Source organism: Dendrobium catenatum, unplaced genomic scaffold, assembly GCF_001605985.2.
Source record: "Dendrobium catenatum unplaced genomic scaffold, ASM160598v2 fragScaff_scaffold_1477, whole genome shotgun sequence".
Taxonomy (NCBI): domain Eukaryota; kingdom Viridiplantae; phylum Streptophyta; class Magnoliopsida; order Asparagales; family Orchidaceae; genus Dendrobium; species Dendrobium catenatum.
In genome coordinates this window covers 483,909-504,295 of record NW_021319939.1, presented here as the reverse complement: position 1 = coordinate 504,295, position 20,387 = coordinate 483,909, and the positions used below count along the sequence as shown (strand labels likewise).

General features: G+C 37.5%; 1 pseudogene; it reads right to left on the bottom strand.

The window, feature by feature from the left end:
• Positions 1-1,265: 1,265 nt before the first annotated feature.
• On the bottom strand, positions 1,266-19,295 carry LOC110106190 (annotated as a pseudogene).
• Between the last annotated feature and the right edge of the window lie 1,092 nt (positions 19,296-20,387).

Sequence of the window (20,387 nt, the reverse complement as noted above, 5' to 3'; positions counted from 1 at the left end):
TTTGAACCAGTAGTCGATACCTTTTGCAACTTTACAACCAGAATGTATATCTATTGATCAGCACTTTTTTCCACATTTGCTCTAAATGAGATTATTTAAAATCAATCTAAGTAATAATTTGTATTTATAAAATTTAACATCATAAATTAGAAATATTTGACTGTAAATTGACACCATCAAAATAATTAGATAATAATGATTATAAAAAAAAACTTCAAAAGAAAGAAAAAGAACACAATTTCGGTTTAGCACTTTATTTGGTCTTACTTTGAGCTCTTCTCTTCGGACTCATTTAAAAGGTATTTGAACTGGCCTCCAATCCTGTCTCAACCTAGGGTTTCAAACGAATCGAGCTGAGCCGAGTAAATACTTATTCATATTTGAGCTCATTTATTATTAATTTGTTCAAGCTCGATTCAAGCTTTTCTATTTTCCGTCATTTATTTTAAAATACTATATTCACCTTCACATAAGATTTTTATGATCTACATCGTACTATACAATCAGCCATATTATTTAAATCTTAATTTGATTGACTAATTATAGGGATTAATTTAGGTAGTATTTTAAATATTATGCATTATGAACAATTCAAATTAAAATACTTACCTAAATCTGATTGGTGGCTAAGATTTCAATTTAAATGGATCATCTTGTATGATATTGTACATATAGTATAATTAGTTCAAAAAATATTAATTCCAAAATTAGTCATTTTAATTAATTTCTAATCAATAGAACTTATAGTACGATGAAGATCGTACAGTATGATCTACACCAATTCAAAAAATTTATTTTGCACTCATTGTGTGTATGTGCACGATTACTAAGTTAATATGCACCTTTACAAGACTTTTTAATCAAGAAATATCAAATATAAAATAAGTAAATGAAAATACAAACTCTTATAAAAGTATCAAACATATTCTACCCAGTCTTGATCATTTATGCCACGGTGTAAGTTGTACCTAAAATATTAGTGTGTACAAGAGTAGATATGCAATGCATATACTATGAGAAATAAAAAGATAATTAATAATATTTACTATCATCAAAATCACAAGCTCGAGATCTTGGATTAAAAAATTTGCCCCCTTTTATTACAATGGTAAATAATGTTGGTTGAATTTCCAAGTTAGTTGTATTTTCTCATAATCTCTCCCTCACAAAGTGAATTATTTCAAAAACTAAGAGTGAAAAAAAAATCATCATTTATTTAATAAAAAATTTATTTGTTAAACACATAACAATAAAAAAAGCACAAACATATGAAAAGAAAAATTAAACTAATTAAAATATCAACAAGTACAACCAAACCAAACACGTTTTCCTCTCTTTTGATATCACCAAAAAGGCGAGACAACTAATTAGAAAAGAAAGTACAACCAAAAGTAAAAAAAGAAAACATAGAAACTACACAAACACACACTAGAAGTAAAAGGGCCCATTATCAGGTGGTGGTTAGAAATATTGGTTAATGGCAAAAAATGGGTCGCTAAACTAGCTAAGCTCGATCTACCTCATGCTGCTATCGAATTTGTTAGTGGTGCTGCTGGAGCTGGTCGTACTGCTATTAATATATCTGTTGGATCTCCTGGTGTTGTTGCTGATGCAGCTCATGCTACTACTGGAAAAGCATGTGATATTAATGAAGCCACTCCCAATGATGAGTATCCTCCTAATACTGTGTGGCTGATTGTAACTTCAGGTGGTCAAGTCATTCCACGATCAAGTCGTAGGCCTAAAACTGGTGAGCAAGTGCTGCCACTAGCGTTGGAGCTAGTGGTGGTGTTGGGGGTCTCCCCCTGCCTCGTTGAACTTATATCTTCTTCGGGCTCGTCCCCTTCATGCCAATAAAAAAAATATGGAAGAAACCATATGAGTGGATAAATGGGAATATATATAAAAGTGCAGGATATAGAAGTTGGTATTTCGGATCTAAGATATAAGCTACTAGGTGTCCTAAAGCGATGTTCTGATTATGTTGGGTTGTGGTTGGCGAATGGGAGTAAAATTTTGAAAATAGCTAAGGATCATGTGAAATTCATCAAATAGAGTGCCAAACATGATGAATATGTGATGACAAATATAAGTCTGAGTGATATTTACTCTATCTTCAGCCTTAGGAAGAATATAAATACAAAGAATAAGCTAGATGATACAAGTATTCTAGTTAAGTGAGTGCATGAGAGGTTGGTGTTGATTTAAGGGAGTATTTCCAAAGGGTTGGATTGATAGTGGTTCAATTATAATCACTCTTAGATCTAAGTTATGTGGTTAAACCCCTTCGTAGAAAGATGAAAATATTTAGTAATGTCCTATTTGGTTATTTCTACAAGATGCCTATAGACATAGGAGTTCATAGAAAAAAAAAATCAATGCTCACTCTAAAGCTCACAATGAATTCAAAGAATAGTTCAGAGTTGAAGGGAAATGGTCTCTTAACATAGTGGTGGATACAAATAGGCCTATAATCTGATAATTGAGAATTGCTTGTTTAGGATGCAATAAGGCGTGATGTGGGCTCGTTTAAATGATGGTATGCAGATTCGTCCTCAATTTTTTGAAATCCTTCATCAACAAGATGACGAGAGGAGCTCCCTTGAAGCAAACGGGTTCTCTTGCTATCGGCCATATGAAAAGCTAAAGCTAGAACTAAAGTGGATGAGAGTAGAAAGGATTTGAGTGATTGAAACCTTTAGAAATCCCCCTTCTTTAATAGAGTTTTCAAACAAATCATACAGATGATGTATCAAAAAAAGTATTCAAAACATATGATACGATTAGGATTATTCTAAATGATCTTCGTAAAAGCGTTTGTCCTGAGTTGTCTGGTATGACCCTTAACTAAAGATTCGTACTATACAAATAAGTGTTCATACAGCACGAAGGCATTTTGAATTTCATACCGGCCAATTAAATTCATCCAACGGTTACTAACTCAATGATTGTATAGTACAAAAATATGATAATATAGCGCATTCATCAATAGATAAGTATTAATATCAAAAAAAAAAAGTACGTTCGTCAATTATTATAAGATATGGGTCATTGATTTCATGAGTGATGAGGATGTGCAGATTTGGGTAGTGTTTTATCTACGAACCCAATCTGCCTTCCCAAAATTTTCCTCGGAACTTAATCTGTTAAAACTCCCCAAAAGCACGGGGAGGCCGGGGCGTGAATTTTCAGAGGCCACGTTAATAAGAAATTCTCCAAGTAGATGCAAAAGCAAACTTCTAGAAAGATAGTGTAAATTAGACGAAACAATAATGACTTCCAAGTTTGCCCCCCTACAGGACGCTCAACGAATGCATTAAGATTTGTGTTCTTATCAACTAAAAGCATTTGATTACATACTCTTTAAAATATTGTAGTTTAAGATTTATAACTACAAACTTCTGTGAACTTAGTGGCGCAAATGAGATGGCATCTAAATGATACAAAATTGATGAATTTACCTTTAAAGCGTGGAGAGTATTTAATAGGCAAACAAGAAAAAACAGATAATTGGTTTAGTATTTTTAATTTATGATCTTCATTATATTACTAATACGCACCATGAAACAACTAAGCTTAAATGCAATTTGATAGAATAAGATTTAATTAAAAAAACAATAATGAACAAGAATTTAAGTGCAAGTCACAGACTTAAAAAAAAAAAAAAAGTGCAAGTCACAGACTTCAAATGACTAAGCTATACATTATAAGAATCGCATTCTTGGAAGAATATGATTAACTCAGGACATGCAGTCTTTGTAACTATAGAATTTATTATTTATTTTCCAAATGTCACAAATCTAAAGGAGGAATATAAATGGTGGAGGGAGCTTTCAAAGATAATTTGATGATGTAAATGCTTACAAAAACATTAGAATTAAAGTATAATGCAACAATGCAAGTTAACATTGATAAGGTTTTATTTAAGACCCAAAACATGGCAATGCTCAAATATGGTTGTCAAAGAAAGGGAAGCATCAATGCATGTTGGATGCAAATGTATAAAAAAATCTCTAAAAAGCCTTGGCTCCCAAGTACTATGGCACAAAAATGGATAAATGGGCAACAACAAACTAGCCAGGCATATAGTTTTTTAAAGATCCATAAAACAAAAATGTATGTTGCCCTTTTCCTCCTCATTGGGTTTGAAAGTGTTGAACGGATGGACCATAGGCTTATTCTCTTTGTTGCCCTTTCTTGCTTCATATTAGCCTCAACGCCATTCGATTTCCTTGTTGCTTCACCCTATGATATGGGAAGATCAAACGAATGAATTTGTATCTAATTCAACATGGCACCATCTTTGATCTTTCAACTTATGTCGTAAATTCTCAAAAAACAGTATATGTTTTGGGAAAATGTCTTTTGCCTTTTGTAAAATTGACAAGCCTGCTTTTGAATCAATTTTGGCTTCAAAGAGTATAGTAACACTCTTCCTTCGCGATGGCACCTCCACCCTAGAAATAGGCTTACGACAGCCTTCATGACACCTACTAATGAGAGAGGTTGCCATTGGAATAATTTTTGGCAATGGGAGATCTTTTTATTTTATAGAAGAATTTGATGGTGTTAAAATCGTAGGAACAAGTAATGGAATTATTGGATGTTCGACTTCTCAAATTTCCTCTTCATCCTTAATGTCAAGGACAACTTATCACCACTTCATTAGTTTCTTGGCCTTAGAGACAAGATTACCTTCCTTGTTATTAGCAAGTAAGAAGGCACTCAAATTGACATTTGTCCCTAGGACCATGTTGATTTTAGCAAATAATACCAGGTATATATGAAAATACAAAAGAAGTCACAACAACATAATAAAACTCGATATATATAAAAGTAAAATTTTAAATTCAACACATAAGTAAAGAATTACTTATCATAACAGTCTTAAGGTCAAGTGTCGCCTAGATCACCTTATCAAAAATGTACAATATGTTATCTAATATATAATTTTTTAATCACATGAACTATTGTACTCATCAATAGAGATACTGGGCATAAGGAGTTTGCCTCTTAAGATCATGGTTAGTCTAGTCTTATCCAGCTACCCCTAAATCGACTTCCACCTCCTCAACATGATAGGGGTTTTTCTTTTTCAATCCTTTTATTTTTTCTCTAATCCATCCATCTTGATATATTTGGAAGAAAACATAATAGCTTGCATAAAACCTTTCACAACACATATTTCTTAAGAGGTTAATGATCCACTTCACCCTCGGCTTATGCAAAAAAATGAAACTCGTGAAAGGAGTTTAGCATTACCCAAGGACGGACAAAACCGAAAAAATTAGAAACTTGATAGTTTCAGGGAACAATGGTAGTTGCAAATTGAGTCTAAAGTAGCTATTAAAAAAACATTAATTGATGTTTGACTGTTAGGGAATTGACAGACCTCTAAAGCTCTCATAGTGAAGTCTCACCAAAATGCAGCTCTTACAAGAATTTCATGATTGCCTCCTTGATAGAAGAATTCAAATTTAATTCCTATTTGGGAGTTATTTGATTTCATGAAAAAAGGAATGCAGAATAAAAACAAAATATTGAAAATAATTTTTAGTTATTTGGTTAAATATACTATAATGTAGGAGTTTAATTTTATTTTATTTGGTTTAAATCAAGGGAATGCTAAGTAGCAATGCATTTTGAACAATAGTTGATCGGACGTGGCTAGCGACAAACGTTGTGTGGTGATGACAATGATAATTGCATCGGCAACAGGCAACCGGCAACCGGCATCACTTTACTGTGTATTTGGAAAATGAGTGAATTCTAAATATTCTCAAAATAAACTAGAAGGTGAATCCCAAATTCACTTCTAAAATACACTACATTAGAAATGCAGCAATCCAAACACCCAAACTTTTAAAACCCCTATGTTAACTTGACACAAATGGTGCTAACCGAGGAGAAACACCAAACTTTTGATAATTGAACTGGCTATCTCTATAATAATAACTAGAGCAAGATCAAGGAAGAAGAAGATAACACAGGAAGTGCTTAATGATTAAGGAGAAAATGTAGAACACACAAAGAGAGCATAAATAAATAAAGGAGAGGAAGTCCACTTTATAAGAAAATAATATGGAAGATGTTAATTTCTATAAGTCAGATCCTTGTAATCATATTAGTCAAACTCTCATGATAGCTGTTGATGTGCTTAAAATAATTCTAAATCAAGAATAAAATTATTATTTATCAATTTGAAAGTCCAAGTGACACATTATCTTTGACCCAATCAAAGGCTAACATCATTATAAAGGTCAACTTATCACTAAAACCTAAAATCAACAAGTGTCAACATCATTATCAAAGAACATATGACTTCTAAACAAAATTACAACTTTAAACTGAAGAACCGACTTTAAGTTGTTGAGCTCTTTCAAAAGGACAACTCCACAAAAATTGTCACCTTGAAAAACATGACGTCAAGCATAGAAGTAAAATAATAAGTAAACTATAAGCCCATCTTCATAAACATTTTACGAAAAAAAATTATTAAGGATTTATTACAACAAGTTCAAAAGAAAGTACAAAAATAAAGAAATTATAATCCTCTTTTGATGAAGGACATCTTACTACCACCTTAAAGGATGCAATCCTAGCACAGGCCTCAAACCTACTCTTAGGAATTATCGTCCTTAAATCCCCTTCAATTGACTTCATTGTGAAAGGTATCACCTCAAGTTCTCATGGTGGGAGCTTAGGATTCAATTTAGGTCAAGAGTGGAGAATAAGGCAGAAGATATCTTGTCCATATATATGAGATAGCTACAAACAGTGGCACTATCTATTCCTTTGATGTTTGATTGGGATGCCATCAAAGAGGAAAGTGCTAGGGATGAGGATTTTAGAGAAATCAAGACAGGTTTTCTGAAGGAAGAGGGTAGCCACCTAGGGTACTCATTGGAGGGGGACATAGTACTATATCGGGAAGGTTTGTGATGCCCCGGTCTTTGATTCACATCCCAAACTTACTCCAAGAATTTCATGGGAGCGCGGTTGGGGGCCATTCAAGAGTGCAGAAGATATACAGGAGGCTAGCTTTGGAGCTTTACTGAAATGGCATGCATAAAGATGTAGAGGAGATGGTATCCATATGTGAGATCTGTCAAAGGAACAAATACCTAGCCATGTCACCAGAAGGACTACTATAGCCGTTGGCTCTACCGGGACGAGTATTAGAGGATATATCCATGGATTTCATAGATAGGTTTCCCCATTCAGAAGGTTTCATAGTGATTTTAGTGGTGGTGGATAGGCTGAGCAAGTATGCACATTTCATCTCCCTCCGACACCCCTACACAACGGTGACAGTAGCTTCAGCTTTCATCAGAGAGGTAGTTATATTACATGGAGTACCAGAGGCGATAGTATCAGATAGATATAGGGTGTTCTTCAGCCACTTTTGGAGGAAATTTTTCAGATTACAGTGGACAGTTCTGAAGAGGAGCACAGCTTATCACCCACAGATGGATGGCCAAACAGAAGTAAGCATCAGGAGCTTGGAGACCAACCTAAGATGCTTTGTGACAGAGCACCCAAGCTATGTTCTAAGTGGCTATCATGGGTAGAGTACTGGTACAACACCTTTTTTTCATTCTACTTCACAAATGACCCCATTCAAAGTGTTGTACAAACGGGATCCTCCCCACTTGGTGCACTTTGGGAGTAGTAGTACTCTAGTTTCTTCAGTATAGGAGTACTTGGAGGAGAGGGATTGAGTGCCAGAAGAGCTGAAGAGACATATACTGAGAGCTCAATAGATTATGAAGAAACAAGCTGATGGGCATAGGAATGACATCTAGTTTAAAGTGGGGGAGAGGGTGTTCTTAAAGCTCTGACCGTACAAGCAGAAGACATCGCCAATAGGAGGAATGAGAAGTTGTCCCCTAGGTACTTTGGACCTTATGAGGTATTGGATAAAAAAATAGGAGTGGTAGCGCACCGACTGAAATAATCACCAACGGCGACTTTACATTTGGTTTTCCATGTATCCCAGCTAAGAAGAGTCATTCGAGATTATACAGGTAACCCAAATTTATCGACGACACTCACGGAAGATTTAGAGGTGATTCTGAAACCTTTAGAGTTAATGGGGGTTCGCTAGAAACGAGACGGAGCTAAAGAAGTGCTAATCAAGTGGAAAAACCTTCCGAAATATGATGTCACGTGGGAACCCTATTTGAGGGTGAAACATCAATTTCTCAATTTCCACCTTGAGGATAAGGTGGTTCTTTGGGAATGGGGTATTATTACGAATCAACCCAAACCGACCCAGGAGGGGTCAGTTCGAACGTACAGGAGGCGGGCTAAGCTGCCTCCTCTTAAACCCACCGCTTAAGCGGGTGGGTCCCACCTCCTTGGCCGGCAATAAGAGAGAGGAGGGGGCAGTTTATGCATGAGGGCAATTTGAAATAAAATTATATTAGGAAGCTTTTTATTAGGAAGGATACCGTATTTAAAAAGGATGAGAGACTAGGGTTAGGACATACATAATTTGAGTTGTTCTTTTGGAGAGTTCCTTGGTGTCCTGGGCTTTAGATCTACTATCTAGAGATTTGGAGAGACGATCCTCCTCTCGAATTGAGTATCAATTGTATCTTGCTTTGAGTTTTGCTTTGCTTTAATTCCAATATCGCAATCTATCATTTCTGGATTGATTTCGTCCAGATTTCTATTTTTCTCGCTATTTTAGACCAATTATTGATAGGGTTGCTTACGAACTAAAGTATTTCCTCTTGGATTACTTGTGAACTCAACTATTTCCTATCAGTTTGTTTATAAGTTGCCGGATGTTGTGCGTAGGAAGACTACCACATCTATAACTCTGACCTCATTGCCACTTGTCAGTGTTTGCATGCTCTCTGTGTACAATATACTTGTGTATATGTTGGATGCTGAAATGATGTTGACTCGAGGGTGTCTTTGCAACCATTTTACATCCATTATTATCATGTGTAAGTGGCTCAGTGTGTTTGCTAACAAGCTAACTAATGTTGATAGAAAGGGGATCATAGAGATACTGCACTTGTGGTATGTAATCGTCGATGAATCTCCATATTCCTTACATATATCTATAAGAGACTCAGTTGCATGCAGACAGATTAGTGTGTTAATTCGTATATTGAGTTGAGTCGCTGATTGAGTTATATTCATCGCTAGTTTCTTCATGTGTATTGATTGGCAAGTTGCTGCATTCATTGCCTACTGGCTTCATATTCATAGTAGGTTGTTATATGCATCTGCAAGTAGGTGTAGTCCTTGGATTATTTGTGAACATGATTGAGGCAAGTATTTCACATAGATTATTGTCATTTGCAAGTGATTTTTTCATATCATTGCACTTTGATTCTTAAAGTTAGTAGGTGAACCATCGGTGGATGCTTGCATTCATCCTATGTTGCATTGTGCATATTTGCTTGTGCCTTCGTCATTTGCAAATAAGTTGGTGTATCCATCTACGCATTGATGTTGACTACCAGGTGAATTACATTCATTGCATATTTTCTCTATGCACATTGACTGGCGGATTGTTGTGTTCATTTGCATACCTCTTACTGCCATCTCCATATTTGCTTATGAATACGCTTTTGTATACATTGTGCTCATCTCTTGATGTAACCTAAGTTCCATAATAAAATAGGAGAACACTAGGAAAGCCATGAAAATTCAGAAAAAGATGAATCGGAAGAAGAAAATGAGGAAAAGATGGAATCAATTGATCATAAAGGTGACCAAGGAGAACATTATTTAGTTATCCATAGGATTTTGACCACCAAATCAGATGTAGGAGAAAAATGGCTTAGAAGAAATATTTTCGAACCACATGTACGGTAGAAGGAAAATTATGTACCCTCATGATTAATAGTGATTGCTCTGAAAATTTTGTGTCACAACTCATGGTGGATAAATTGAAATTAACCAAAAACCCTTGCCAAGCCTTACAAAATACCATGGTTTAAGGAAGGAGGAGAGGTATCAATCACTCTGCAATGCCTTGTCAGCCTTTCAATTGAAAAATTTTACAAAAACTAAGTATTATGTGACATTCTGCCACTCGAGGTTTGTCATATTCTTCTGGGTCGACCATGGCAATATGATCATAAAACCATTAACAATGGAGAAAAAAACACACTACACAAAAATTCACTGTAACCGGCAGATGGAATCTGCCGGTAACAATGAAAATACGCCAGAAATTCTAGGTTTCCGGCGCATTTCTGATGAAAATGGAACCAACGGTAATTCAATCGTCGGAAAAACATCGAGTTTCTGGCATAATATTGGCATAAACTTTGGAAAAAATGATGGTGTTTATGTTGTCATATTCCGGCGTATTATCCGCCAGTACTTCCAGCGAACATCCTCCATCAAAAATACCGACGAAAAATCTGTCACAACCAAACGACGCCCAGTTACCAGCATATATTACCGTCACAATCTTCACCAGAAATGACCAGCACAATATCTGTCGTAAATGCCACCGTATCATATTACCGGCAGCATTTCCGGCAAAAAATCTGCTGGGAAACTATAGCATAAACAAAAAAAATTACCTTCTTCCCTTTAAAAATTGATTTCCACAATTAAACCTACATATAAAAGAAATACAACAATGTATACACTCATGCATCCACTTCTGATCAATAACATCACCAATTACATTATAAAACATGTCCAAATAACAAATAACTAAATATGTACATAATAAACATAAACAAGAAGATAATCATCAATGAATATGAATATGTTTCCTCCTCAACTGATGCAAATGTCAACAAGAGTATTCATTATAAAATATGTCCAAAACCACATAAATACATATGTCTACATCAGTAAAATAAATAAATAACATCTACTCTGAATATGTTTTCTCTTCAGCTGAGTACTCCTCTCAATACTCATCTGCTCTCCCATCTTTCGCATTTATTCTAACATATGAGCTTGTTGCATTTGCATCTGCTACTGCATCTCCAGCTGCTGCTGCTACATTTGCATCTGCCAATCAACTTGTGCTTTTCTTACCTATTCTAGCTTGGTCGTAAGGGAAACTATTTGTTGGCTATATAAAGACTATGTGTATAATGTGAAAAATTGAAGCTAGTAGATGTCTGCCCCTCACATGCATAGCCTTACGAGCCTAAACCGTAGACTCTGCCGTGCTGCATTCCTCCTACCTCTTGCGAGCAAGTGCGGTAGTTAAAATATTCTACTGATCCACCAGAAGAACCTTCACCTGCTGCAACCTGGCTTTCTCAAAGACATGTGTACTCTTCGTATGAAAGTAAATAAAAATTTAAGCAATTTATACATAACTTCATAAAAATTAAACTTATATACTTACATAGGCTTTCTTTGCACACTCGTCAACCCATTGATGATCCTCCAGCTACTTGTGGATATGACTATGCAATTCAATAGAAATCAATTCTCTACCCAGCACCTCTTTCTATAATAGACATATATTAGTATTTTTATTAAAGTAAATTATTAAAAGATTTTAAAATTCTTTACCAAATGTCTCTTGTGCTCAGTATGTGGAATAGAACCTCTAGTATGAAGGGAACTACCCAAGCCCCCAACATTAGAAGCTCTATTCTGTCTATTTTGATTCCTCCTCCTACTATAGTCTAGGATACCCCAAGCACTGTTCAACTCTGCCCACACACTCTCACCAATTTAGAGTGGCCTCTGGCCTGACTTTCTAATGTCTATATCATGGGCCAACATGAGTAAGGTGAAGTAGACTAGCTAAATTGAGTGAAACTATCTACACATAAATCTAATCTTACATTTCTTGATTATGAGGCAAAGCTAGAATTTGTATGGTCAAAGTGTTTCCAAGCATCTGCTTCTAACAAATGTGTAATAAAACCTTCTTGTGAGATATGTTCTTTATGTCATCTAATATGTGCAGCAAATCTCATGGATGCATATAACTGTTGCAGTATAGGCATAAACTACTGGCTGGTACTTCCTTCAGCTTTCTTTTCGTGATAGATTTTGGTTTAAATCTCGGTGGGTAGCAATAACGGCACGCAATTTCTGATTGATCATCTTTATAGAATAACATGCATCCATTGACACAACAATCTATCTTTGTGTATGTCAAACCAAACTTGGAAACTAACTTCTTAGTTCGATATAAATATGTAAGAATTATGTTATCTATCAGATTGATTTCTTTGAGCAGTCCAATGAATTGATTAAAACATTTATGGGGGACATTAATTTTGTCTTGATGTTTAATATCTAAATAGCAACGGATAACTCTGAGTGAGTGATGCACCCCTTCTATATTGGTTGTTGGAAAGCATGCAACAACTCATAAATATGTAGGACTTATTGATGGGTCGCATCGAGAATCAAAATATGATTCATACTCACCATGAGAAGTCCAATACAAATATTCTGGTATGAAGCCTCGGCGATATAAATCAACAATTACGTCATCTGGGCTTAGGTGCACCTTATTTTTATGTTTAGAATATGGGCAACAAAACATTCCATCTAAGATGAAGTTGAGCAGTTTAGAAGTTGTCTGAACGAAAATATTCACCCCTCTAATGAACTCATCTGTTAATGTCATTCGTCCTTGCTTCAATCGATTATACATCCAACTTATTTGAGTTCTGATATCCATAATATAACCTACATATTATATGGATATATTAAATAATATTATAACAATTATTGAAGAAAAAAATAAAGAGTCTTAGCCTGCTCGGAAGGCCGACATTTCAAGTAACCAAACCAACCAAGGTGACTCTTTCTAATCTTATCTTCCACTAGAGCTACTCCAACCTTCTCACATATATGATAATTTCATATCATGTCTATAATTCAATTTTACCTTCAACTCCCTCTCTACTATTATCAATTACAATAACAGTATTATAATTTCAGCAGATTTAAGCTAAATCCAGCCAAACGACCAAAAATGCAAAACCAAATCTCATAGTAAATCAAAGCTGCGGTTGATGGAAAATTCCCTCAAAATAGGAGTAAACGTATCAATAAGATACAATCCATGACCTAATCCAATACATACACAATGATAGAGCTTCTAACTCAAAACCAACCATGAATTAAAAATATCCATCGCTTAAACTTACAATCCAACCTCAAAATGATGACCAACTTCACTAATTATATAGGAAAGGGTTTTTATAATCTTGTCATTGAAGCGAAAGGGAGAAAGTTACCTTCACAGCAAGAGAGCTCCCGTTGTTGTTTCCAATCAAAAAATGTCGTAATTTCTTATCAAAAAAGGAAAGGAATGTCGTCAAAAGGAGTGAAGTCGAACAACGACAGGCGAAAGGGAGAAAATTACCTTCACAGCAAGTGAGCTCCCGTTATTTCTTCCAATAAAAAAATCATAACTTCCAATCCACTAGGAAGGAAACTTCGTCGAAGGAGCGAACTCGAACAGCCACGTGCGAAGGGGAGAAAGTTACCTTCACAACAAGCGAGCTCCCGTTGCTGCTTCCAATCATAAAAATGTCGTAACTTCCTATCCAACATGAAGGGAATGTCGTCAAAAGGAGCGAAGTCCAACAATGACGGGCGAAAGGGAGAAAGTTACCTTCACAACATATGAGATCCTGTTACTGCTTACAATCGGCGTAACTTCCGATCCAATAGGAAGGGAACTTTGTCAAAGGGAGCGACTCAAGAAAGGGAGAAAGTTACCTTTACAACAAGTGAGCTCCTGCTTCCAATAAAAAAATTGTAACTTCCAATCCATCAGGAAGGGAACATCATCAAAGGATCGAACATGCGAAGGGAGAAAGTTACCTTCATAGCAAGCGAACTCCCATTTTCAATGCAATACAAAGGGAATGTTGTTGAAGGAGCAAAGCCGAATAGCGAGAAGGGAACGTCATCGAAGGAGCAAAGTCGAATAGTGAGAAGGAACGAAGAAGAACGAAGAAGAACGAAGTAGAGAGGGAAGGAAATGAGCAACTAGGCGCGGACCGCTCGAAATCGGGCAATTACAGGCATTTTTTCGGCGGGTAATGTGTCAATACTTTTACTGGCGGATAATACGACGGTATTATTTTGTCGTGTTTAAGTAAGCCAGCATAAAATACGCTGGTAATTCTGTCGGTAATCACTGGCGAAAAATGCGTCGGAATATTAAAAATGCCGGCAAAAATCCGCCGAATTTTTCGCCGGTATTTTAGCGATGGTAATTTCGCCAGAAATGCCGCCGTAACATTTCCGGTGAATATTTCGCCGATTTTTCCACCACTTTTTCAGTGTATATTTAACCGTCAAAAAATCCGACGGTAATGACTTATTTTCCTGTTGTGACACTTACACCTTGACCCAAGAAAATAAGAAATTCACTCTATATCACAAAAAAAAATTCTGACCCTCCCACAAAATATGTCCAAACAACTTCAAAGTCACCCAATCTTGAATTGCTTCTCAATACAAATGAACTCAAAGACACCAAAGTGAATTATCTTGTGGTAGAAAACGAGATTGAAGTAAACACAAATTCCTAAAAAAAAATCAACCTCTAATCAATGAATTTAAAGACATAACTCCTGAAGAACTACCTGATTTCTTACCTCCTCTAAGAGATATCCAACACCATATTGATCTTGTACATGGGGCAAATTTACCACACCTGCCTCACTATCGTATGAGTCCTACTAAACATGAAGAACTCCACAAGCAAGTAACTAAACTCTTAACTAAAGGATTAATAAGAGAAAGCATGAGTTCATATGCTACCCCAGCCCTGCTTACCCCAAAAAAAAATGGAACTTGGAGGGTGTGTGTTGACAGTCGAGCTAAAAACAAGATAACAATCAAATATAGGTTTTCTATCCCAAGACTTGAAGATATGCTAGAGATGCTTAGTAGTGCCAAAATTTTCTCCAAGATTGACTTGAAAAGTGGATATCACCAACTCTGAATAGTACCCAGTGATGAGTGAAAAACAACCTTTAAAACTAAGGAAGTAATCTACGAATGGCTAGTAATGCCCTTTGGACTATCAAATGCTCCTAACACATTTATGTGAACCATGAATCATATCCTACATCCCCTTATTGAAAATTTTTTGTGGTTTTGATAGGAAAAACTTGTAAATCTCAAGTATTTCCACTCAATCTTCAGAAAACAGCAAGAATTCTCTACAAAAATCCACACAAACCCTCGAAAACACTAGATAATTTATATTATTTGATGAAAGGGAAAAAAGTAGCAAGATACAATTGATCCTCTATTTGAGAGGAGGATCTCTCTCTCCCAAATCTCTAGACACCGCTAGAACCCAAAAGAAAACTTAAATCTAAGATATCTCAAATTTCAGTCAATTTCAAGATGTCATAACCCTAGAAAAACAAATTATTTAATGCATATAATTCAAAAGGAAATCGCTAAACATTCCCTAAATTCAATTTCACTCATAAACTTTCTCAAAAATCCTTCCTAAAATGTTATGTGTATCTTTGTGATCCGCTCGACCTCTGTGAGAGAGGCGGAACTTCAACCTCTATTCGCCTGGGTCGGTCGTGTGTGGACCAGCTGGGCTGGTCTAACAATACTCCCCTCCCAAAGATCCACCTTGTCCTCAAGGTAGAAATATGCTCGTGTTCCTGTGACGGTGACCATCCTTGAGGTGGATGACAAACGTTCTTTAAATTGTTGAATTAAGGGTTGCACTAAAAGAGAAACATCCCCTTCCTCCTCCTCTAATCCCCTCCAGCCTTTTTAGTCCCACTAGATAATCTTCCCCCACCTCTTGTATGTCTTTAACCATGGTCTTAAGTGATGTCATGACTTTGGATAGCCCTGCATTTCCCTTAATAATAACCTTTCTCCCTTCCACCATTAATTCCATCATCAGTGCTTCCCAATTATCCTTGGTTTCTCCTAAGGTTTGCAATCACTTCATCCCCAGGATGACATTAGTATTTCTTAACTCTAGTGGGAGATAATCCTTCCTTACTTGAATCCCCTAGATGGTCAACACCACTCTACAAATCCCCTAGCCTTTCTCCACCTTCCATGTACCCATCATCACCTCATAACAACTAGTGTCCATCAATTTCACTCCCAGTTGGTTAACGACTTGAGTGGAAATGAAATTATGGGTAGTCCTACTATCAATTAATGCTACCACCTCCATGCCTGTTATTTCCCCGTTCACCTTCATCGTATGATTCGAAGTGAATCCTATCATTGAATTCAGGGAAACCTTCACCACATCCAGATGTAACTTGTCATTCCTTTCTCTCTCAACTCCCTTCTCAGTTTCCTCATCATCACAAACGGTGAGAACCTGAAGAATTTAATCCCTACACCTATGCCCTGTAGTATACTTCTCATCAAACCGAAAACATAACCCCTTTGCCCTCTTCTCATGTATCTCCTTCTCTGTTAGCATCTTGAAATTTTTCCCACTCCCTCCTCCCACTGGCTTCTCCCTGATGGTCTCATGAAATCCTCCTGATGTCGGACCCTTAGTGCTAAATGAGTAGTCGTCATCCTGTAAGTGCATCCTGAGTTATTACTCATGGTTCCCCTCTCTAAATTCATCTGATTTTCCACCAGTTGAGCCAATTTCATGGCCTCTCCCAAGTCACAAGGCATCATCACTTTCACTGCCGCTCTGATTTCTGCTTTAAGCCCCTTCATGAAGTTTCCCTCCAAAGAAAACTCTAATAATCGCTCCACCCGACTGGCTAGGTGCTCAAACCTCTCCCAATTGTCTGCCACTGATCCATCTTACACCAGTGAGCGAGGTGAGAAGTTTGGACGGGAGAGGAAGAAGAGGGTTTGGCACAGCAGAAGGTGAACGAGAGAGCTATGGACTCAGGTAAGGGCCGAAGGCGGAGGTGGAGATGTCGGCTAAGAAGAGGGATGGGATCGAACTGTAGAGAGACGATCAAATGTTTGTGTGTTAGAGAAGAGATGTCGGAGGAAGAAGAGGTAGTGCGTGTGCGTAACCAAACAAAGGTTCCCTCTTATCTTCGCTTTTATCAATCAAATAGAGGCACGATCAAGATGCTGGATATCTGCGTACTCTGCTCTGAAACGGCACTATTTGCAGAGATTTGAGCGGGATTTGAGCAAGATTTCGACAGGATATGGGCAGTGGTGGTTAATGATTCAAGCATATTCATCTAAGTCACCCAAGTCTCTTTGCGAGCCTAAATTCAACATGTCATTGATTGTCGATTTGAGCCACTTATAAATTAGAACTTGCCAAGCTTTAAGTTGTCCAAAGTCTCAAGTCACCTTGGATGAAATCTTGCAAAGTCGTCGAAGAATTAGTCTTACTCAACCCTGAATTTTGAGCAATCAAACTCATCCAAAGACTTGCTAAGTATCCCACTCTCCAAGGCTACTTGCTTAAGAAACTCAAGCACTCAACCTCAAACTAGGGTTTCTTGCAAGAAAAACTTCCTAATGGTAGTTTCTCATAATTTAAAACTCCCAAAGTTCTGAACCAGCAATGAACTACAAGCCAAACTTGCTCGCTATAGAAGTAGCAACATCGAGTGCAAGTTATTTGTTTCCTATGTAATAGCACTATGCAATTTATTCTATCACACTGATTATGCCTCTAAAAATTATGGGTCACAAGTCATACATAACCATATGAAGTCTATTGTGTGACCGTGTAATTTTAGTTAAAACTCATCATTACTAATCTACCTCGAACTCTCTCTAAGATTCTCCTTGGAGGCCTTTTCTCTTCTCATTGAATAATCTTCAATCAAGGTCTCTGTTGATCGATTCACCATAAGGGATCATTGAGACCCAATGTCTCTCTACCCGTGTACTCTTTGGGCTCAATTCATTTTTCTAGTAGGATTTTAATATTTTTCCACGAATAACATTAGATCCAACACAAATAATTATGAACTAATATTCAATGGAGGAAAAAAGAAGTCGTTAGTGTATGAAATCAATCTAAACCTACAAATAGTCACATTACTTGGACCTAAACACAGAACAAACTGCACAAAAACATTTGGGCTGCAACTATGACTTAGATAGCAAGCAACATTACTTGCCATTGAGACAACTATAGAGAAACTTAATTCACTGACCTCACAGATGAAAGTTCTAGATGGAATCAAATCAAATGAGCGAACACCACATCAAGTCTCCTTGGACCTAAACACCTCCAACCGTTGCCTCAGCCCTTTCTAGCTTACTCGATTTGGACAACTCAAGGGACACTGGCACGCTGTGCCACACTCATAGATCAAAGACTTCCCTCTCACAATAGCAATTCACCGAGGAATTCGTTCTGCATTCACACCCACCCATTCCATCACCATCAAACTTGTCCGGGGTAGCTGAAGGATAAATTGGCCGAGCTAAGTCCTCACAGTGTAAAGGATGCTGATCATCATCAAGGTCATTGTACAGCGAAAAAGGGAGACTCTCCCTTCCCATTGAGATGTCATTGCAAAAGAAACCACTGTTCCTCACACTAAAAGAATTAACTCTCAAGCTTACCGCCACTTTAAGCATTGCACTGCCCATCTCTTCTTGCCCCTTAATCCTCAAAAGCTTGTACTTACAGACACCAAAGCCCGACTTTCCAGAATCCATCCAAAAATCAACAACCTTATACAGTCCATCATAGACATAAACCCTTCTCGTAGGGCTCTGATCAAACTTGACTCCCCGAATCACTCGTATCTCTATCCCATACGTCATGCTTCTCTCAAGCGCCAAGTTTCCTCCCTCAAGCTTCTGGCTGTTGCACATCTTATGCAAAATCTTGTGCCGACCACCATGACCAGTGTACATAAGAACATCCCCACCATCATGTCATCCTCGTATCCACCTGAGACGATAATGCTGGTGGCGATAGGCTCACCACTGCTGCTCCTGCTCGCCAGTGCATAGTCAATTCCAGCTTGAACTAGCCCATGCAAACCAACGACACAGAGCTCCATCCTAAAGAAGTAGACGTTTCCAACATCGATCCCTGGGATCGAACCGATAATCCTCTTGTCGCGGTTCAGCCAAATACCACGGTCGTTCATCAAAGCCGCAGCCTTTAGGTCAGCACCGGTCTTCTTTCCAGATGAACCCAAACCCTCACCTCTCGAATTGTCGCGGAGAATGAGAACCCTGAGCGATCCGAAAGTGATCCGACTCCGTCGAACGAGGTCCCGAAAATAAAAATGTCCAGTTCGCTGTGGGAGTAAACCCGCACCATCTCGGCCGATCGAGGCTTGCGCTTCTTTGAAACAATCACCACGGAGGCGGGAGGCGGCAGCGGAGGAGCAGATGCAATGGGGCGGCAAATTATTTGGTCAAGTGACCGAAACCATCTCTCCGTTCGGTCGCCAATAAAAATGCGTCATCTGTTAGGCTTTTTTTTAATTTAACCTGGACGATGTGTACAGAAAATCACCTGGAGCAAAATCTGGGCACATTCTGGAGCAAAATTTCCACTGATCATCCCAGGACGATCCAGATCGTCCTGGACGATCCTGGAGCAGATTCTTGATATTATACGATAAAGGGTGAATTGGGGTCCAGGATAGTGCTCGGGCTGAAGCTGGGCGATATGGGTCCAATGGAGGAACCAGCTTCGAGGGGTTAGAGAGAAGACTTGGACTTATTTTAGAAATGCAGACAGAAGCAATCGGTATTATATATTTATTCATCATCTGATTACACTGTTTTAGTATTCTTATATAAGAACGTAGAATATGATTGGTTTGAGTCTGGTGGTGACATTAGCAATAGGTGGTGTGTGCCGCACATATGTATGATGTCAAACTACTATTGTAGTGGAGATGAGATCTTTATGTGTTTTGTCATGCCGTGAAAAATCCGATTATTTGCAAGTGTCAAAGCTGAAGTGGTGTCATAGTATATGGTAGTTGTTGCGGTTTGCTGCTCTTAAAATTCTGCCATTAATCGTTGAAGCTAGATGATATGGGATGTGGCATATGCTAAGGATTGATATTCTGCCTCTGTAGAAGATTTTGTAACTGTCGCTTGCTTTTTGACATTCCATGAAATTAGATTGGTCCCTAGAAATGTGCAAAATCCAATTATAGATTTCCTGTCTAAAGCATCATCTACCCAATATGCGTCCGCATAAGTTCTGAGTTAAAGATCATTGCGCACTATGGTAAGACCAGAGTGAAGTGTTCTTTGAATGTTTCTTAGTAATCTCTTGAGGGATTGGTAGTGGTTGTTTGTTGGATTATGCACATGTTGACAATTCTGATTAGTGAAAAACTCAATGTCCGGTCTTGTAATGGTGAGGTATTAGAGAGAATCAATTAGCTTATGGTATAAAGTTGGATAACAAAGTTGCTGATCGGCTAGCTGGCATTTGGATGGTTTAAGAGACATTGGTGTGAGAGATGGTTTATAATTGGTGA